General features: G+C 36.2%; 1 protein-coding gene across 13 annotated transcripts in view; it reads right to left on the bottom strand.

Moving 5' to 3' along the window:
- Positions 1–23,654, bottom strand: part of PTPRD (protein tyrosine phosphatase receptor type D) — a 2,182,843-nt gene that overhangs the window by 1,168,071 nt on the left and 991,118 nt on the right. The gene's annotated exons all lie outside the window — the stretch shown is intronic.

Here is a 23,654-nt window from a genome sequence, read left to right as displayed (position 1 = left end):
GCTTTTATAAACACTTTAGAAAACTATGAATGACTGGTATATAGGCAGGTGATCTATTACGTGATGTCTTACAATTTAAATTAATAGAAGAGAGAGGAGTTAAGATGGCGGAGGAGTAGGAGGCACCGTTTTCAGCCGGTCCTCCGAGTCGAGCTGGATAGATACCAGACCAGCCTAAACAACCACGGAACCAGCCTGAGACGCAGGAAGACGCATCTGGATCTCTACAAATGAACATCTCCAGCGCTGAGTATTGAGGTACGAAGCGGGGAGCCATGAAACCGCGCACAGATATCGGAAGATAAACGGAAGGGGGAGGGAGCCGCTGTGTTTGGGCGCCGGGAAGCGGTAGCCACTTGCACGGGAGAGTGGGCAGGGCTCTCGGACGGCACCCGCAAAACAGCAGACTGAGACCGTGAGCCAGGTGTGCGCGCCACCAGGCATCTCGCGGAACACCGGAATCCCGGTGCACTCACTGGATCCAGACTGAGACCGGGAGATCCGGGAGCGCGCGCAGGGCGGCTGGCGGCTGGCGGCATTAGAAACACAAAGGACAGAGATGTGCAGGCCCTGGAAGTGAGGGCTGGGACGCCAGGTGTGGGGCGCACATCCCGGGACGTTGCAGGGTTGAGCAGCACCAACAGAAACAGAGTTAAAGTGGCCAGAACATTAGTAGAGAACGGGCCGCAATCCTTCTGTTCTGTGACAGAGGCTGAAATTTGGCCGCTGCTGCTCTGACTCTCAGAAGAGGCACAGCAAACCGCCAGGGAAAGCCGCCAGAGAACAAAAGCCTGGAAATACCGGCTCAGGGAGTGCCCATCCCCATCCCCCCTCGCAGGGGACACCGAGACTCTACCCAAACAGGGCTGCCTGAGTATCGGCGCGGCAGGCCCCTCCCCCAGAAGGCAGGCTGAAAAATCAAGAAGCCCACAACCCGGGCGCCTGGGTGGTGCAGTCATTGAGCGCCTGCCTTCGGCTTAGGGAGTGATCCCGGCGTTCCAGAAAGGAGTCCCTCATCGGGCTCCTCCACTGGGAGCCTGCTTCTTCCTCTCCCACTCCCCTGCTTCTGTTCCCTCTCTCGCTGGTTGGCTGCCACATAAATAAATAAATAAAATCTTTAAAGAAGAAGCCCACATCCCTAAGATCCCTATAAAACAAGGGGCACGGCCTGGGACCCAGTCAATAATTTGGGCTCTGGAAACCCCGCAACCTCTCTTCATCAGAATGACAAGAAGGAGAAGCCCCCCCCAGCAAAGAAAAGACAGTGAGTCTGTGGCCTCTGCCACAGAAATAATGGATATGGATGTAACCAAAGTATCAGAAATGGAATTCAGAGTAACGATGGTCAAAATGATGAGTAGAATTGAAAAAACTATTAACGAAAAGGTTACTGAGAATATAGAACCCCTAAGGACAGAAATGAGAGCGAATCTGACAGAAATTAAAAATTCTATGAGCCAAATGCAGGCAAAACTAGAGGCTCTGACGGCCAGGGTCGCAGAAGCAGAGGAACGCGTTAGTGAATTGGAGGATGGGTTAATAGAGGAAAAAATGAAAATAAAAGATGGTCTTAAAAAGATCCACGCCCACGAATGTAGGTTACGGGAGATTACTGACTCAATGAAACGATCCAATGTTAGAATCATCGTTATCCCTGAGGGGGTGGAGAAAAACAGAGGTCTAGAAGAGATATTTGAACAAATTGTAGCTGAAAACTTCCCTAATCTAGCGAGGGAAACAAACATTCGTGTCCAAGAGGCAGAGAGGACCCCTCCCAAGCTCAACCATGACAAACCTATGCCACGTCACGTCATAGTGCAATTCGCAAATATTAGATCCAAGGATACAGTATTGAAAGCGGCCAGGGCAAAGAAATTTCTCACGTACCAAGGCAAAAGCATCAGAATTACGTCAGACCTGTCTACACAGACCTGGAATGAGAGAAAGGGTTGGGGGAGCATATTTAAAGCTTTTTCAGAGAAAAACATGCAGCCAAGGATCCTTTATCCAGCAAGGCTGTCATTCAGAATTGATGGAGAAATAAAGACATTTCAGAATCGCCAGTCACTAACCAATTTCGTAACCACGAAACCAGCCCTACAGGAGATATTACGGGGGGTTCTATAAAAGTAAAAAGGCCCCAAGAGTGATACAGAACAGAAAGTCACAGCCAATACAAACAAAGACTTTACTGGCAACATGGCAACATTAAAATCATATCTCTCAGTAATCAGTCTTAATGTAAATGGTTTGAACCATCCCATAACGTCACAGGGTTGCAGATTGGATAAAAAGAAATGACCCATCCATTTGCTGTCTACAAGAGATTCATTTCAAACCCAAAGATGCATTCAGACTGAGAGTAAGGGGATGGAGTACCATCTTTCACGCAAATGGACCTCAAAAGAAAGCTGGGGTAGCAATTCTCATATCAGATAAATTGGATTTTAAACTACAGACTATAGTTAGAGATGCAGAAGGGCATTATATTATTCTTAAGGGAAGTATTCAACAAGTGGATATGGCAATTATAAATATATATGCCCCCAACAGGGGAGCAGCAAGATACACAAGCCAACTCTCAACCAGAATAAAGAGACATATAAATAAAAATACATTAATAGTAGGGGAACTCAACACTCCACTATCAGAAATAGACAGAACACCCTGGCAAAAACTAAGCAAAGAATCAAAGGCTTTGAATGCCATACTCGATGAGTTGGACCTCATAGATATATATAGAACACTGCACCCCAGAACCAAAGAATACTCATTCTATTCTAATGCCCATGGAACATTCTCAAGAATAGACCATGTTCTGGGACACAAAACAGGTCTCAACAGATACCAAAAGATTGAAATTATCCCCTGCATATTCTCAGACCACAACGCTCTGATATTGGAACTCAACCACAAGGAGAAATTTGGAAGAAACTCAAACACTTGGAGACTAAGAACCATCCTGCTCAGGAATGACTCAAAAAACCAGGAAATCAAAAATCAAATTAAACAATTTATGGAGACCAATGAGAATGAAAATACAACAGTCCAAAACCTATGGGATACTGCAAAGGCAGTCCTAAGGGGGAAATACATAGCCATCCAAGCCTCACTCAAAAGAATAGAAAAATCTAAAATGCAGTTTTTATATTCTCACCTCAAGAAGCTGGAACAGCAACAGAGGGACAGGCCTAATCCACGCACAAGGAAGCAGTTGACCAAAATTAGAGCTGAAATCAATCAAGCAGAAACCAGAAGTACAGTAGAGCAGATCAACAGGACTAGAAGCTGGTTCTTGGAGAGAATCAATATAATTGACAGACCACTGGCAAGACTTATCCAAAAGAAAAGAGAAAGGACCCAGATTATTAAAATTATGAATGAAAAAGGAGAGGTCACGACGAGCACCATTGAAATTGGAAGGATTATTAGAAATTTTTATCAACAGCTATATGCCAATAAACTAAGCAATCTGGAAGACATGGAATCCTTCCTGGAAATCTATAAACTACCAAGATTGAAACCGGAAGAAATTGATTCCTTAAACAGGCCAATTAATTATGAAGAAATTGAGTCAGTGATAAACAACCTTCCAAATAACAAAACTCCAGGCCTGGATGGTTTTCCTGGGGAATTCTACCAAACATTCAAAGAAGAAATAATACCTATTCTCCTAAAGCTATTTCAAAAAATAGAAACAGAAGGAAAGCTACCAAACTCATTCTACGAGGCCAATATTACCTTGATCCCCAAACCAGGCAAAGACCCCATCAAAAAGGAGAATTACAGACCGATTTCCCTAATGAACATGGACACCAAAATCCTCAACAAGATCCTGGCTAATAGAATCCAACAGAACATTGAAAAGATTATCCATCATGATCAAGTGGGATTCATACCTGGGATGCAAGCGTGGTTCAATATTCGCAAATCAATCAGCGTGATACATCATATCAACAAGAAAAGACTCAGGAACCATATGATCCTCTCAATCGATGCCGAAAAAGCATTTGACAAAATACAGCATCCTTTCCTGATTAAAACCCTTCAGAGTGTAGGAATAGAAGGTACATTTCTCAATCTCATAAAAGCCATCTATGAAAAGCCTACTGCAAATATTATTCTCAATGGGGAAAAGCTGGAAGCCTTTCCCTTAAGATCAGGAACTCGACAAGGATGCCCACTCTCGCCACTATTATTCAACATAGTACTAGAAGCCCTTGCAACAGCAATCAGACGACAAAAAGGGATCAAAGGTATTCAAATCGGCAAAGAAGAAGTCAAAATGTCTCTCTTTGCAGATGACATGATACTCTATATGGAAAACCAAAAAGAAGCCACTCCCAAACTATTAGAAGTTATAGAGCAATTCAGTAACGTGGCAGGATACAAAATAAATGCTCAGAAATCAGTTGCATTTCTATACACGAATAATGAGACCAAAGAAAGAGAAATTAGGGAATCCATCCCATTTACAATAGCACCAAAAACCATACGTTACCTTGGAATTAACTTAACCAGAGACATAAAGGACCTATATTCTAGAAACTATAAATCACTATTGAAAGACATTGAGGAAGACATAAAAAGATGGAAAGATATTCCATGCTCATGGATCGGAAGAATTAACATAGTTAAAATGTCCATGCTACCCAGAGCAATCTACACTTTCAATACTGTCCCGATCAAAATACCAATGACATTTTTCAAAGAACTGGAAGAAACAGTCCTTAAATTTGTATGGAAACAGAAAAGGCCCCGAATCTCCAAGGAACTGTTGAAAAGGAAAAACAAAGCTGGGGGCATCGCAATGCCGGATTTCGAGCTGTACTACAAAGCTGTGATCACAAAGACAGCATGGTACTGGCACAAAAACAGACACATAGACCAATGGAACAGAATAGAGAACCCAGAAATGGACCCTCGGCTCTTTGGGCAACTAATCTTTGATAAAGCAGGAAAAAACATCCAGTGGGAAAAAGACAGTCTCTTCAATAAATGGTGCTGGGAAAATTGGACAGCTACATGCAAGAGAATGAAACTTGACCACTCACTCTCTCACACCATACACAAAAATAAACTCCAAATGGATGAAAGACCTCGATGTGAGACAGGAATCCATCAAAATTCTAGAGGAGAACATAGGCAACAACCTCTACGACATCGGCCAAAGCAACCTTTTTCATGACACATCCCCAAAGGCAAGAGAAACAAAAGATAAAATGAATTTATGGGACTTCATCAAGATTAAAATTTTCTGCACAGCCAAGGAAACAGTCAGAAAAACTAAGAGGCAGCCCACGGAATGGGAGAATATATTTGCAAATGACACTACAGATAAAGGACTGGTATCCAAGATCTACAAAGAACTTCTCAAACTCAATACACGAGAAACAAATAAACAAATCAAAAAATGGGCAGAAGATATGAACAGACACTTTTCCAATGAAGACATACAAATGGCTAACAGACACATGACAAAATGTTCAAAATCATTAGCCATCAAGGAAATTCAAATCAAAACCACACTGAGATACCACCTTACGCCAGTTAGAATGGCAAAAATAGACAAGGCAAGAGACAACAATTGTTGGAGAGGATGTGGAGAAAGGGGATCCCTCCTACATTGTTGGTGGGAATGCAAGTTGGTACAGCCACTCTGGAAAACAGTGTGGAGGTCCCTTAAAAAGTTAAAAATTGAGCTACCCTATGATCCAGCCATTGCACTACTGGGTATTTACCCCAAAGATACAGACGTAGTGAAGAGAAGGGCCATATGCACCCCAATGTTCATAGCAGCAATGTCCACAATAGCTAAATTGTGGAAGAAGCCGAGATGTCCTTCAACAGATGACTGGATTAAGAAGTTGTGGTCCATATATACAATGGAATATTACTCAGCTATCAGAAAGAACGAGTTCTCAACATTTGCTACAACATGGACGGCACTGGAGGAGATAATGCTAAGTGAAATAAGTCAAGCAGAGAAAGACAACTATCATATGATTTCTCTCATCTATGGAACATAAGAACTAGGATGATCGGTAGGGGAAGAAAGGGATAAAGAAAGGGGGGGTAATCAGAAGGGGGAATGAAACATGAGAGACTATGGACTATGAGAAACAAACTGAGGACTAGAGGGGAGGGGGGTGGGGGAATGGGATAGACCGGTGATGGGTAGTAAGGAGGGCACGTATTGCATGGTGCACTGGGTGTTATACACAACTAATGAATCATCAAGCCTTACATCGGAAACCGGGGATGTACTGTATGGTGACTAACATAATATAATAAAAAATCATTAAAAAAATTAATTAATAGAAGAGAGAAACCACAATAGATTGAATCTATTATGTAATGCCTTAATGAGTGGTGTTGTTTTTAAGGATATGTTTTTCTCAAAGGCCTGCAAATTAAACTATTCCAACTATTTTCTACTGTAATTGAAAGAAACATTATGTAACATAGTTTTCTGCCAAAGAAATGATATTTAACTCTTAGGAGGAATTATCATATGCAAATATGATTCTGACACTAAAAGAACCATTTGAGGAGTGAAATAAAATGTTTCTAATATCCTTGTGATGAAATGTTAGCAGAAAACAAAATATCACTATCTCTGAGATGTGAATGTTTACATTAAAATTTATTATTCTTATTCTGCCAATTGAAATGCATGTGTGGTGTAAAATTTTCAATGATGAATGCTCAGACCTTCTTGGTCAAAGTCACTGAGCTAACTAGTGGCAAGGACTTGACTGTTTCCTGAGTCTTTGATTCTCAGTCCATTGTATTTCACTCCAGTTATTGGCCATTATTCCAGGTCTCCTTGTTTCTGAGTTGGTAGACAATATTTCTTAGCCTTCCACAGATGTGTCTCCTGTGCATTCCTTTTACAAATTCCACTGCACAGGAATTAACCTTGTGCACCAGCTATTCATTCTCTACTGTGTTCTGCTTTTATTTTCCCTGCCAAAATAAGGAGTGAGAAGATGACTTCAAAAGATCTACTTCCTACTGATATTCACTAAAAAGGAAAACTTTCCCAAGAATCTAGTGTGATCTGAATACTTATACCTCAACAAATCAATCAGGAAATTACATAATGTCCTGCACCCTCCTCCTTTATTATCAAGAGTTTCATCAAGTTAAATTTGGGGTAAATGTTAAAAGGTTAAGTTAGAATCTACCTTTGGCTGAAGCAAAGTATCGCCATTGTAAAATGAACTTCTTGAATACATATATTAACATTTTTAATTATTATTATTTTATTATTAAAGATTTAAAGTCAAACATTTGACATTATAATACAGGAACAATAATTTCTTGTAGCACTATCAGATGCTAGATTACTCTTGGAGGCACTATGTTGCATATTTGCAATATTAAATTGACAGTTTTAACTGAATAATAGAATTTCAACATAAAAAGCACATAAGGGAATTTATGTCCTCCAGTTATATCTAGAATGTTTATTTATATTTGAATGTGAATATTCGGATAATAACAATAAATCCAAAGGACTTCTTTGTTTGTATTATGGGCATTGTTATACTGAGTAGATACATCAGACTCTCAGACTGTATGTCATGACCCATGAGTAAATTCAGGGATATTCAACACTTTCAGCTAGTTGGTCTTCAAAGTGAAAGCCGAGAGAGAGAGGTGATTTTAGGCATATAAGAAAGCCAAAGCAGAAATATGACTCACCTCAATTTTAATCTACTTTTTTTTTTAATGATTTACATGGCCTGACTCAGGCAACAATGCTGAGTATTGGGACACAATTAAAGGGGAGAAAATAAATTTTAACATGATGTAGATAAGAGAACTGTTTTTAGGGGAGAGATTTGTAGTGAAGGATCAGTAATTAAACTGTCAGTGACATTGGTACTATGTTAGAGTTTTATCATTGATGCACTTCAGGAAATTTTATTTCATAGATAAGATTCTAGTAAATAGATTTGATCATATATACTCCTTTGATTTGTACTACTCATCCATGTGGGGATAGCCATTCAGAAAGAATTTATGCTGAGCAAAGTAAGGAAACCTCAGCAAAATTACAATTTTGGTAATTCTGAAATTCTAATATCCTAAACCTATCCTCTGTCTACATAGCTGTCAAAATACTGCAGAAATCTTGACAAGTTGTACTTGAATTAATATTTCTATAAATTAATTAATGCTAGTAATGAATGCATCTATCAGATATGGGACTCAGCATTTGAAGAAATTCACTGAATCAGCATTTTAGATGGTGATTTTCTCTGATGCTAAAAAGAATTAGACTGTGTTATCTCTTCCTAGCTCACTTTCGCAGGGGAGTTCAATATTTTGGAGGGAGTGAGAGGAAGCAGAATTTTAAAATGATTTGGAAACCTAAAGGTTGTGAAATCATTTTAAGTAATTATAAAAATTATAAATAGTAAATAAATTTAAAGATAGTTTGATGGGTTTAGGAAAATCACAATCAGCAATAGATAAATAGTGCAGTGCTAAGATTTCTACACTCTATGTCATGTATCCTACATTGATATCACAGAAGTCTCTTTGTGTTAGCGATTATTTTCCACATTTTCAGAAAAGACGTTGGAAACTAACAGTTGCCTGAATAAACTCCAAAAGGTCTTAGTGCTAGTACATCGTGGAGGCAAAATTCAATACAAGCTTAATTATATTCAGAATCCCAATTAATTCATATGCCAGGGTAGGATAATATTAATAGATAACATTTACTGAATACATACCATATGTCAGGTATTTTGTATGTATTATCTCATTTAATTCTTACAACTGTATTTCTATAGATGAAGTGAGCTGCTCTTTATTATGCTTTCTTTTATTTATGTTTTAAGCACACAGATTCTGGCTTGGGACTATACTATGAAGCATTACATGATAGTCTCTACATGATATTTAATCATTGTGAGTATTCTTGCAAGTGGTATTTCAATGCACACTTTTTTCAGGTTTGGGCATCATGTATATGTAATTATACATTCATTACACATCTAACTATCATCTTGGCTGGTTGGTCGTAGGTAATAATAATGATAGTTAGCATTTATTGAATATATACTGTGTCAGGAGTATGTTAAGTGCTGTAAATTCATCTCATTTAATTCCTATGCAGTCCTAACTGGTATTATGGTCACTTTCATCACATAGATATGAAAATTGACTAGAAAGGTAATAGATGTGTCCAAGAACACAGAATAAGTAAAAGGCACAGCTGAGTTTCAAATATAAACTCTCTCACCCTATTAGTTTGATGCAGCATAAAGATTCTGATTCTTCCAATGGGGAGGAAGCGTGAAAGAAGTTTGAGGCTCTCATTTTAGTTCATTTAGAAAAAAGCTTAAAACTTCAACTTCTTAAAGCAGAGCTCTGACTACACCCTAATTAAAAAAAAAAACACACAAATCTATAAGAATAGCAAATGAATTAAAATCTTTCCAGTCTTACAATGCCAATATATTATGATTAATTTTAGGTAGTGACAGCCCCTCAGTGTCTAGCTCATTAAATGTTAAACTGAAACTATGCATTATTTATCAGGCATGCCAATTTCTAGAATTTTCTGCCAATAAATTAGAGAATACATAAGATTTTACAAAATATGTAAATTTCATGTAATATATGCACAATTTGGTATAGGTTATCAGAAACACTTACTTGGAAAACCAGATAGCCTTCTATTCATTTAGGAAAATGCAAATAATGTGTAAAAAAACCAACTTTGAACTCTCACTTCTTTCAAGACTGCCAAGCTTATCATCTCAGAAACATACTCTTGTTATAATTATAGGAAAAATGTTTGGGAAAAAAATAGGCTGTTTCAATGAAACCTGGCATATTTTAAACTCTCAATAAATAACTAATGAAAACCTAAATGCACCAATAAATAAATGATTGCTGGATAGGCCCTTAGGAAGAAAGTTATCCTTTGTTTACGTGCTAGATTTTACCTTAGCTCAGTATCCATACTTTCTCAATATATTTTTCAATACCTAGATCATTTCTTTCAAAGTAGATTTTAAACCCCTGGAAAGTTGGAGTGACAGGAGTGATGGGTTTTGGGACTATCAACTTATCCCATGATTAGATAATCTACGTAAATCTGTTTTGTAACCGTAACTATAGATAACATATATTAGTAATGCACGCATCTATTCAACAGGTATTTACTGAGCAACAATGTGTCAGCCACTATTATACCAGAAGGTGAGGTTAAAGTGATGAACAACACAAATATGGTCTATTCTGATAGATGTTATACCCTGGTTACTGATATTATATTTAATGATACAATATTTTGTTGCCACTATCAAAAGCCACTAGATATAGACGGCCATAAGAGTCTATACACTTTTGTAAGGATTGCTCTTTAGATGTTTCAAATACCAACATAATAAACACTATTAATTCAAGAGGGTTTAACATTATGGCAGAACATTCCAGTTATCCTCTTATCCAAATAATGTTGCTTTCAATAAGAGAACCTCTGATTTTAGCTACCATGGCCATTTGGAACAAGACTATGATTCTTAAACTTGGTGCCAAGATTAAGTCCTGGCAAAGCATGTGCATGGAAGTAGAATGAGTGACTTCTAGAGTGTCACTGAATGTAGAAAATATGTATAGCATATCCTTGACCCTTTCTCCCATTAATTTCTCACTAGAATGCAGAATAAATGCCTGGAGCTCCTGCAGACATTTTGTATCATGACAGACTACCCTCACCTCCTAAAATAGGAGGAGACTAGATCCTGAACAGCAGTGAGTGTCACCTCAGGCTTAGAAGGATTATCTCTTGAATGTGAGCAAGAAATAAATTCTATAGAAACAGAAAATAGATTAGAGGCTTTAGGGACCAAGGAGAAAAATGGGAATGATTGCTGATGGGTACAGAATTTCTTTTGGATAATAAAAATATTCTAAAATTAGTTACTGTTTGTACAATGCCAAATATACTAAATCCACTAAAGTGTACACTTTAAAAAGTTACACAAAAAATGAATTTTATGGTATGTGAATTATATCTCAATAAAGCTATTATTAAAAACGTGTGCCTTATTTGCCCTATTAGTTTAATGTGCTCTTAAATAATTTGGATACATTTTACTGTGCTAGAAAATTGTGTAGCATATTCTTTGGGAACTCAAATTTGCTTGAATTTATTAATTTCGTACTATGCACTAACATGTTTGTAGAGATTAGGGGAATTAAAAATTACAACAACAAAAAAACAATCTCTGTCTTCCATAATCTACAGTTTACTTAGGAAAGAGGCTATTCATGAATTAACTAACACCAAGACAAATATTAACCATCCAGGCTTTTGCGAGGATTTAATATATGATGGGAAGTCGTTTGAAAACTACTAAATAACAAAATTCATGATTAGAAAAACAAAATTTGCCAATAAAGTTGGATCATATGGCATAGGCTGAAATTTGTATTTTAGCTTATTGGTAGTGGTGTCTTTAATAACTTTGTAACTAAATGAATAACTGTTTTGAAATTGTGCTTACAAAAAACCAGAATGTTAGAAACCACTAAATAAAGTTTTATTCTCATGCATATAAAAGCAATGATTGAAAATATTTCTGGTGTCAAATAATTAAAGAAGCAATATTAAACAATCCTTTTTGGCGGTGGGGATTTAAATCTTTTAATGTAAAATATACAGATACTATGTGTGATATTCTGACTCAAACACCACTATTCTGAAAAATGCCTCTATACATTATTCAAAACACTGAAATTTTATGGAAAATGCTTCCTTTTGGGGCACCTGGCTGACTCAGTCAGAGGAGCATGCAACACTTAATCTCAGGGTCTTTAGTTGGAGCCCCATGTGATGTGTAGATATTACTTAGATAAATAAAACTAAAAAAAAAAAGTGTTTCCTGTTGTGTGGCTATGATTGGCAACAGTAACCTCAAATTATAAATGGTTACATAATAAAGAGTCCTCCAAACTTCATGAATGACACCATCATAATCTTCCTAAGCTAACATTCAGCCACACTAATTGATAAAGCTTCAAAAATAATAATGTCATTATAAAAGTTGTTGGGCATTTACTATACGGTACACCTGAAACTAATAGACCAGTGTTGCTAACTATACTGGAATTCAAAATAAAATAAAATTTAAAAGAAGGGGAAAAAATTGTGGCCATGTTATAGAGAACCATACATTTGAAAAGAAATGTAAATTAAATGTAACTCCCAGCATAATATAATGTTTCTTTAGTTACTGGAGATGGTTATACTGGAAAATCTGCAAGAATGTGTGAAAGTTCACAGGATTGGTTTAACCTTTATGTGAATTAATTGGTTACTATAGCAACATTAATTTTCATCTCACTTCAACTGTTGCAGGAGCTCAAATAAGCTTTGGAGCTTCATTCAGTTCTATATTCATTGGAAATATACCCAGAAGTGGGAATCCTGGATCATATGGTCATTCCATTTTCAGTTTTTTAAGGAACTTTCATATTGTTTTTCATGGTGGCTGTATCAATTTACATTCCCACCAATAGCACACAAGTATTCCCTTTCCTCTGCATTTTTGGCAACACATATTCTCTCTAGTCTTTTTAATATAGCCATTCTGACAAATGTGAGGTGATACCTTAGTGTGGCTGGGTTTCCATCAGTGATGTTGAGCAACTTTGCATGTACCTGTCAGCCATTTACAGATCTTCTTTACAAAAATGTCTATTCAGCTCCTTTGCCTATATTTAAGTCAGATTTTTTTAAGTTATGGTTATAAAGTTTTATGAATTCTTTATATATATGGGATATTAACTTCTTATCAAATAAATGGTTTGCAAATACTTTGCCCATTACGTGGGGTGACTTTTCATTTTGCTAATGGCTTCCTTTGCTGTGCAGAAGCTTTTTAGTTTGATGTAGTCCCATTTATTTATTTTTTGCCTTTATTGCTTTTGCTTTGGGTGTCATCCAAAAAATAGTTACCAAGGCCAAGGTCAAAGAGTTTTGCAGTGGGGGCACCTGGGTGGCTCAGTCAGTTAAGCGTCTGCCTTCAGCTTAGGTCATGATCCCAGGGTCCTGGGATGGAGCCCGTCATCGGGCTCCCTGCTCAGTGGGAGTCTGCTTCTCCCTCTGCCTCTCCCCCTGGCTTGTGCTCTCTCTCTCACTCTCTCTCTCTCAAATAAATAAATAAAATCTAAAAAAAATTTTTTTGCAGTGAATAAAAGGGAAAGCTTCAGGTATGCTCTGAAGGGACGCTGTTAGCATAGAAAAGCTGGAGTGGGTTAACTACAAGGAGAATATCCTATGCGATTGGTTTAGGGAGCATAGTTTATTATTATTATCTCCAGTTTATTAGGAGTTGGAAGTGTGAAGTGAGGAGTGGGGAGTAAAAATTAAGGAAATTGGCTGTTATTCTCCTGAAAATGTCCTGTATTTCCTGGACTTTTCTGACCATTCTGAGCCAATGCTGTAGAGGTTGTGGTTTGTCTTCCTAGGCTTGCTGGCCAGAGTTCTATTGTTATATATGGTCTGGCTGTTGTCCATTTGTTCATTCGACTCACATATCTTGTTTTTCATTTCCCCCCTCCAATCACAGCAGCATTCCTCAATTCAGCCGCTAGTTACAATTTATACTGCATTATGTATCCTTGAGGACTGATTGTCTAAGCTTCCCATCACAAAGAAGAATATAATATTTGAGATATATAGAAGTTCAATGAGTATTTAATACAATAAAAAATCTAATATAATTGGCATAGTGGGGAATTATTTTGTGGTTATGAGTATGTAGTAAAGTTATAATTTTATGGATTGAGTTTTGTGTACCAAAGCATTGCTATTTTAATGTTGAACATATTTTATTAAACCTTTTTTTTCTTCTAGTTGTCAATCACCCATATGAAACATAAACAAACTATATTAAAGATAATTAGTCTCGAGATACATTATTTCCCATAATTCTTTAAGATAAAACACCTTTCTTTCAACTACTTAATACCTGGCTTCTTTCTTCTTTCTTTTTAATAGAAAAACCCATGAACATTTGTATATTTATCTATCACTTCTATTAGATAGGTTGAACATTGAAAAATGAAAGAGATTAGTGAGATACCATGTAAGTTTATAAGCTTGTTTACATATGTAGGCTATTCTGATACACACCTATCACAAATGGAGGGAAAACTATTTTTCTTTAATATGGTTCTTTATCTCGGATTTCACTGGCATAGCAGATTTATTCCATTTCACTAGCATCTGAAGAAACATTTAGCCACAGACTTGTTCTTCCTCATCAATTAACAAGTGTTTAAGTATCTATTTATTATATGTCTAAACATGATATCAGATGTTGGGAAATATAAAGCATTAACCCTCTCTAATGATGTTTTGTTACAAAGACCAGTCTACTATATCAATGTTAAACAGTAAAGGAAGAGGAAATGTATGTGTATATAGGACGCAAAATATACAGTACAACTATAACTGTTGTACCCAGTAGGAAAAAGGAGGAAAAACAGACCTTCTTTTAGAGGAAGACAAACCTAGAAACAGATTCAGGCAGTATCAGACCTCAGATTAACTTTTAGTTGTGTGGAATCTGGCAAGTTATTTAACTTACTGAGGCTGCAATAATAATGATTACAATCGACAGCAATAATAATGATCACAAACACAAAGGAATTACAGGTGTTCTAGAATTTCTCCTACACTAGTCAGTTTAATTAATCCTCCTAACAACCCTAAATAGTAGGGCACTTCTATAATATCTGTTTTATAGATAAATTATCTGGGGAACCGAGCAGCTAAATAACTTCCCCCAAGGGCATAGATCTAGTTAGGAGAGGACTCTGCTAATAATACATTCTTGCATGCTATTAGAATTTATATGAGATAATTTAGTTGAAGTGCCCACTACGGTGACTGATTCTTGGTAGCTCCCCAACAAACGTGTTTGCTTTTTTCCGATTGAATATGAGTTCCTACAGTGCCTCTCAAACTTCAGAGCACATCAGGACGATTTGGTTATCCTGATATCTGGGCCCATGCCCCCAGAGCTTCTGATTCATTAAGTGAGGAATGGAGTCCCCAAATTTGCATTTCTAACAAGTTCTTAACGGCTGTTGCTGTTGCTGATCCAGACACCCCACTATAAGAATCACTGAGTCAGTGCTTACCAAAGGGAAACCCCACATATGTAGTCTTGGCATCTCAAGCCACACAATCTCATAAAGACTCTGTTTTGAGAACTTAAGATTTACACAAACAGAATAAAAATAGGGTACATATAGATTGGTTAATAAAACAGAAACATGTGCCTGTAAGTTATTTAATTTTTTAATAATCAAATCTGGTTAAGATTTATAAAATAAAATCCAAATGCAAATTAAACTCAGTTGACTAAATATATTATGCCAGTCACTTATTGTGGGGTATTTGCAATATTTCTATTTGTTAAAATACATTTACAAATTAGGCTCATACAGCAAATACTGTTCTATAAGGCATTTATGTTATATATATTATATTAATATATATCTATAATAATAAATATAAATCTTATTATATGTATTATATTATATATATATATTATTCAAGGTGCACTATATCATGATCATTTTCTATATTTTATTAGAATGTGAGTTTCATAAGGGCAAGGATCATGGGGTGTCTGGGTGGCTCAGTGGGTTAAGTGTCTGCCTTTGGTTCAGGTCATGATCCCAAGGTCCTGGGATCGAGTTTTGCATTGGGCTCTCTGCTCAGTGAGGGAGTCTGCTTCTCCCTCTCCCCTCCCCCCTGCTCATGCACTCTCTCTTTCTCATACTCTGTCTCAGATAAATAAAATATTTTTAAAAATAAATAAAAATGAGAGTGGGGATCTTTGTTCCCTCATTTAACATATCCCAAATCCTTAAGACAGAACCTAACATGTAGAAGGTAATCATAAATATCTGCCCCTCACTCACTAATTCTTTCTGTTTAGAGGAATTACAGAGTCAAAAGATATGAATGGTTTCACAGCTCTGGATTGGCATTACCAAAATGACCTCCAGGAAGAATGTCCCAGCTTCTACTCCCACCAGCACTGTGTGCTTGTGCTATTTCCGTTGCTCATAAACACTATTTCATATATCTGCCAATAGTAACAATTACTGCTACATGTGTTTACCATATGTTGTTTTTCGAATTTTAACATCTCTGAAATCAAGATGCATACCCAATGGAATAATTTAGCTTCCCCCCCTTTGTAGAGCTCTATAAAAATAATGATTTGTCTTACAGCTTATGGCATTTTAGATTCAAAAAAGAAAACTCCCGTGACACATAAATCTTAGTACTGTATTTGTGAATACTAGTCATAATTACTTCAAAAGCTATCTAATGCTGTTCAACATTTTGAAATATCACTGGAACACTGTGTGCTGAATGCTGTCTTAGAGCTCTGATTAACTACCTAAGAAATACCCTATTTTCCACGGGCTTACTGACGAATCAGAAATAGACGACATGTCTTAATTGCTACAAATCAGTATTACTTGTCTTATATTTAAAAGAGAAAAGAAAAAAGGAGAACATGTTACTGGGTTTAAATTAACAGAAAACATTTGTAAAAGAAAACATATATTAGGAGATAAGTGAAAAAAGTGGATATATCTGTGATCAAAAACCTCTAATTTTTCTATGGAAGAAATATATAAAATCTTTGAAAAGATTTTATGAGTTTATCTGTCATATGCTGCCACAATGTGCTGTTTTTACTCTCAAATATTAAAAACTAATCATATATCAGGTAAAACTATTGTTGTGTTTTTTCTACTATTACAAAATTTTCAACACTTTAAATCTTTAGGAGTAAATATTACTCGAACGACCTAGAAATAAGAAAGATGAAATGGCATGGATTGCTTCAAATGACCAATAAGCATCATAAAATGGTCAACTTTACTAGTAACACCTAAAAATTAAAATTGATAAATTTTTGCCTCAAGATTGAACATGTCTTTTGCAAAATAATATTAAAATTCTTTTAAGACTCAATTCCTCCAAATGGAAATACAAAGAGTTTATACTTGATTACAAGTCTTAACTGATAAAATGTATGTAAAGTGTGCAAAGCAAGTTCTGGCTCGTAGTAAATATTCACCAAATATCAGCTATGATGCTGATGTTGATAATTGAAATATTTAGGAAAAAGGGACACGTGGGTGGCTCAGTAGGTTGAGCGTCTGCGTTCGGCTCAGGCCATGATCTCTGGGTCTTGGGATTAAGTTTCGTCTCAGGCTCCCTGCTCAGCGGTGAATCTGCTTGTCCCTCTGCCCCTCCCTCCCACTTGTGCTTTCTCTCTCACTCAAATAAATAAATAAAATTTTAAAATATGTATATATACTTATATATATTTAACATTAAATATATATGTGTGTTTCTTTAGAAAATAAATCTATGAAGCTACTGTAAGCAACGTTTTCTCTTTTCATTTTTATTTCTATAATTAACAAGTTGGAGGATGCATAGTAGTAGTGGTATAATCACCCACCTTCATAAATGTGACTACAGAAAAATATTAGCTTCCTTTTCTCTACTGCAGAAAGGGTAAGGAATACAAATATGTACATGTACACATGCATGTATATCTGATTTTATATCTGTATTCACTTCTGCAAAGGTTTGAATATTGAACAATTTTTCTCCTTAAAGAAAGGGAAACGTGGTTTTGTTGTTGTTGCTTGGATATTAATAGTCTATTTAAGACTCCTGTGAGAGAATATGATGAATGAGGTTTGAGGCAAGAGGGAATACCTCTGAAGGAAATGTTGAGAATGTGGGAGGGGATCACTCCAGGTTACAAGAAAGTGGAGAACAAGTACCAAGAGATTGAGGGTGGGGACATTCCCAGAGAGCACCCCCAAGAGTGAAGATAATTTTCTTAAGAAGTGAAACGACCCTCTGTCCTGGATGTAAAACTATGGAAGAGCCAAGATTAAGGTCATTGAAGAAGTTTAGTCATGTTCCATCTGATCATTAGCCTCTGTTGAAGACCTAGACAACTCACCCCTTCCTCAACACAGCACTGCACCCCATTCACTGACTATACAGGAGGAGTAAGATCCTTCATGACTTCAGTACCCTTTTCATTACCCGAAGAAGACATCTACTTCCCAAAGACCTAGGACACCTGCAGCCTGATTAATTGTGTTTGGAGTTTTGACTTTCTATTGGCATGGTAGTGTATGATAGCACTGTAGTATCTGTACATGAATGATGGCTAGTAGCTAATGATGCAGTTATTACAATTCTATAGTATCCTTGTTGCACTAAAACTGTCAGTTTAGTACAGATTACTTTAGAACACAAAGGAAGAACATAATAAAGTAGAACAAAAAAAATAAATGACAAGCATTCAAAGATAAATGAATTAGATACATTTCCTTAGGCACCAGTGTTAAAGTGTTTTGTCAGTTCTCAAGATGGGCTATATAATGGAATTAATGCAAAACATTATTCCATCATCACCCAGGGCAAAGAATTTTTCTCTTCAGAGTGTTCATTATCCCATGAACACACACACTCTTTTGAAAAGTTTTTGTTTAACCAGGAAAAAAATATATACGTAATTAAGAATAACCATAGTACATATATTTATTCATGGGCAAATGAACATGTGTATACTGTTTATCATGACACTTACGTTAAATAGGTATTAATTTTTATATAGTGTTTATTCTAATGTTTGAGTCATAATGACAAGTTAAAAATAGGAAATATTAAAGTTCTTTTAGTGAATATCTTTTGATCAGAGAGGCCATAAGAAACAAACAGCATTCCAACAGAATAACTCTTGTCTGAGTGTTCTGCACATTACACACGTATTATATGTAAATACCTTTATATAGTCAACAAAGTATTCAGAGGTACCTTTTGTATTTCCTTAATAGTTCTTGGAAGGATGATATCATACTATATTTTTTCCATTGTTCACTTTATTAAAAACCTCATTTTTTTTATTTAGAGAGGTCAACTGTTATTGTTAATACACAGAAATATTTTTAACACATCACCTCATATATCATTTGTGATGGTAACCTCATTTTTCTAAGACCAGCAAAATGTAGAAGAAATGATTGATTGCAAGTTTTCCTTCAGATGCTACAGCAACAAATAAAAAGCTGAAATAACGTAGTCTGGTTGTGGTTAAAGATCCAAGACTTTACGGTATGCACCAGTTTGTATTCTTTAACCAGTATCTAAATAGCCTAATAGCATTAGGTATGTGAATTGGACATACATTGAACTATTATTAGCTTAAATTCATTCTAAATGTTTGGGTACAAAGAAATATAAAAGACATCCTGCCTTTAATTTAAAATATCTTTCAGAAATATTATATATATATATATATATGTGTGTGTGTATATATATATATATATATATGATTTATTCATAAATCACACAAGTTAGGATATAGACCTTATCATTAATAAAATTGAGATCCATTGTTTTGGCAACACTATTAACTATGAAGAAACTGGAGGGGTCAGAGAAAGAAGGCTTTGGGACTGAGAAAGAAGACATTAGCAAGAATGAAGATGCATTGACTTATGTCAAAGAAACTGTAGGTGAGAAGTTCCAAGTGCCTTAGAAACTAAGGGAAATAATGAGAGAGAGGGAATAGGCCCTTAAACATCTGCAGAGCTCTAACATGGAGAGGAGAGGAGAGGAGAGGAGAGGAGAGGAGAGGAGAGGAGAGGAGAGGAGAGGAGAGGAGAGCAAGGAGGAGGCTCAAAATCATAGTTAAAAGCAAAAAATGGACAAAGACTAACACATGTAACCACCCCCTTGCAGGCTATCAGCCCATTCAAGTAGGAATGCCATAACTTTAAAAAAAGTTAAAAATGCTTATCACTATAGTTGACAATGTCATATTACTTGTACTAATTAACAAAATTTTATACTTGAAAGTTATTAAAAAGTCATGGAAACTGTCTTAAATTCCATTTAGAAATAAAGAAGTGGTCCTATAGATTAATCATAAAGGGAAGGGAAAAACCTACTAAAATTGCTTTAGGATGATATCCCTTGAGTATTGATTGTTCGACCTGATGATTACAGAAATATGCATCCTTAAAGAACTATTCGAAAACAAAAACAAAAAAAAAATACTGTGAAGTTGCAAAATCCAAAGTGGGAAAGAATTTTACAAAACTAGAGGAAGTCAACAGTGCCTGATGGGGTGCCTGGGTGGCTCTGTCCTTAACTGTCTGCCTTTGGCTCAGGTCATGATTCCAGCATCCTAGGATTGAGCCCTGCATTGGGCTCCCTGCTCTGTGGGAGGCCTGCTTCTCCCTCTCTCATTCCCCCTGCTCGTGATCCCTCTCTCCCTGTTTCTCTCTCTGTCAAATAAATAAATAAATAAATAAATAAATAAATAAATAAATAAACAAAATCTTTAAAACAAAACAAAACAAAAACAGTGTCAGAAAGTCAACAAATAGGAACAGTAAGAAGATCAATGGTTTGTGAAAAATAAAAAACAGAAAGATGTGTCATGAATGACAGTGGAGAAAGTAGTTTCAGTTCAGTAGTACAAATGGACAGGAAGAGGCAAGTGGATAAGAAACGGATGGAAAGATATAGAGATATTTGAAAAACAAAACTGGCAGTAAAATAGGGAAATAGCAGAATGTTAAATAGAATATAGTATGCCAAATACTAAATTAGCAGTGTTGATAAAAGAACACAATCCTGTCCTAATTTTCCTTGATACCATAACTAATATTTTTTGTTAGCATCTTATGTTTTTTTAAAAGATTTATTTCTTTGAGAGAGAAAGAGAGAGTGAGCACATGAGCGGGGGGGGGGGGGCAGAGGGGGAGAGAGAGAGAGACTCTCCAGCAGATGCCCCACTGAGCACAGAGCCCAACACAAGGCTTGATCAAAGCCCTGAGACTATGACCCAAGCTGAAATCAAGAGCAGGTCATTTAACCCACTGAGCCACCCAGGCGCCCCTGTCAGCATCTTATATTTTCAATCATTATACTATTCATATAAAGTTTATGAACAAAAACCATATCTCATGATTAAAGATGTTTTTCCCAAAAATGATTATATACTCAGAACTTCAGGATTTTAGTGGCTGTAAGAAATTCTCAATTAGCTTTCTTAGAAATCAGATTTTACAGAAGTGTATTTTGTTGCTTTGTAATATAATTTATTTTTGCCTCAAATCCACTCCAAATTTTTTATATTTGCTTGCCAGGTTAGAAACTATTTAAATATATAATATGGTTTGCTGCAATAGTAATTTTACCAGAACATAGTCTGGGATGTATTTGTTCATATAGATTTGTTCACAGTCTATAGCAATCTGGTATTCCACAGGGCTCTGAGTACAGAAACATTTTTGAGTTAAATATTCAATGTATCATAGCAATATTTAATCTAAATTATAAATTGGAAAAATTTGGTTAAGATATTCTAAATTGAGAAGTTGTTTCAAAATTAGTGTATATACACTTTTCTGTGGTAACCAGTACAAATTAATAGTGTTGCTCTCCTGTATTCAAAAACTAAAGTGTAGGATTATTCCTTAAATTATCACTCTATACATAACACTCTAATTCTTCTTTGCATTTATATGCAAACAATATAAAGACAGTGGTCACTTTAAAATATGTCCAAAAATTCTTTGATCATTCTCCTTTCAAAGGTGGAGCTTAGGGGCTCAGTTGGTTTAGTGTCTGCTTTCAGCTCAGGTCATGATCCCAGGGTCCTGGGATGGAGCCCTGTACTGGGCTCCCTGCTCAGCGGGGAGTCTGCTTCTCCCTCTCCCTCTTTGCTTCCTCTCCACCCTCTGCTCATGCTCATGACCACTCTCTCAAATAAATAAAATCTTAAAAAAAAAAGGTGGAGCTTATTATCCCCCACCTTGAGTGTTTTGTCCAATTGCTCATTCAGTTCCTGAATAGTCCATGGTATGATAAGCAATAGAGAAAAGGAGAAAGATAGAATGGTATTCTGCCACATATGCAGGACTTAGGTGGCCACTTGGCTTGGGCAAATGACTGACTGCTAGGGCTTATACTCCCACTGTCCCCACTACACCCTCAATACCAAGAGCCTCACAACTAAGGCCCTTGCTTCCACTATAGCATAGACATGCAAAAATATGAGTGGAAAGGTTACCAAATAAGAAATGACTCTCTCTTCTTCTGGTGGATGCAGCGCCATTTTAGCACTGGATTAAAGTCCCCCTTCATCCTCTTGGACTGGATCCCTTGTGCAGAACACACCCTGCACTACCACATTTGTAGGAAGAATCAAAGGGAAAATGGGTGAGTGGAGTATGAGAGGGAGGAGAGGAAGGAAAGGAGGTGGAAGCCTGTCCTTCACTATTTCTTTATATTCTGAATTCATTATAATTAGAACTATCGCTTCCCTTCAAAATCCTAGCTCCAAATGTGGTTTCTTGCCCTTCTGAACCTTGACTATTATATTTTGTTTAAAAAGTCATTTTTTATGAAATTATTAAAAAGTAATAAAATTTGCATGGTAGAAAAGTTTGGGAAGTTATAAAACATTTTTTAGAGGTGACTAATAGAGATCTTTTGATTAAGTCTTTCCCAGACCTTTAAAAACAGCTATTTTAAAAAAAAAGTCTCGATTTTTTCTTTGTTATAAGCTACAAACAAATTCTTATCCCATTTAAAATTCATTCATAGTATATTTTTCCTTCTTTCTTTCCTACCTATCTTTCTTCCTTCTTTCTTTCCTTGTTTGCCCATCCATACGTCTTTCCTTCCTTCTTTTTTACATTATTGGTAGACATACTTTTTAATGTTTCCCCCATCACTTATTCTGTATTTCAGTGACTCAGTTCCTCCTCTCACAGTGGCTTATTAGAAAGAAATTTGTACAGAAGTGGACATGGGTTTGAATCTTGGCTTCATCACTTTTCAGCTGTGTCATTTTTACAAATGATCTAAGCTTCAGTATTTTTTTTTTATCTGAAGTGCCTGCTTGCCCGATGTTTAGCTCCTCAGAATTCTTGTTCCTAAACTCCCCAAAGTGGAGCCTTTGAACTGACAAATGAGAATAAGATTATACTATTACCAGGATGATAGCAGTGCTAGATAAGCATGATAAATGTTCTCATCTCCAAAGAACATTGTATTTAACCACATGATAGTTAAATTTTAAAAGTATCATTTAGCACCTCTATACCTCCATACAATTAATATTAATATAATTATATCAATATATAATATGAATCATTGCATTACGAATACATTAATAATATATAATTATATATAATATATTGATTGTTATATTAATTTACTATATATATTAATGTAGTATACTAATATAAGTAACACTACACTTCTAGAATCCTATAATAGGTGACATTCTCTGAGTACTTATATGCCAGGCAGAATACTGAACAATGCCCTTGTATTATCTTCCTGAGTCCCATGGCAATATCATAAATTAGGAGCTCACACAATGCCCATTAGGATGATGAGGAGACTGAGCTTTAAAGAAAACACATATTTTATACAAGGCCACTCACCCTTTTAGTAAATGTCTGAGTTGCAACTTTAACTGATATTAATTCAAACGCAAAGTCCATGCCATTAATCATGATGTTTCATG

Source organism: Ursus americanus, chromosome 18, assembly GCF_024610735.1.
Source record: "Ursus americanus isolate L20-20 chromosome 18, mUrsAme1.1.p, whole genome shotgun sequence".
Taxonomy (NCBI): Eukaryota; Metazoa; Chordata; class Mammalia; order Carnivora; family Ursidae; genus Ursus; species Ursus americanus.
The sequence above is the reverse complement of the archived record's forward strand: the minus strand, read 5'-3'. Positions and strand labels throughout refer to the sequence as shown.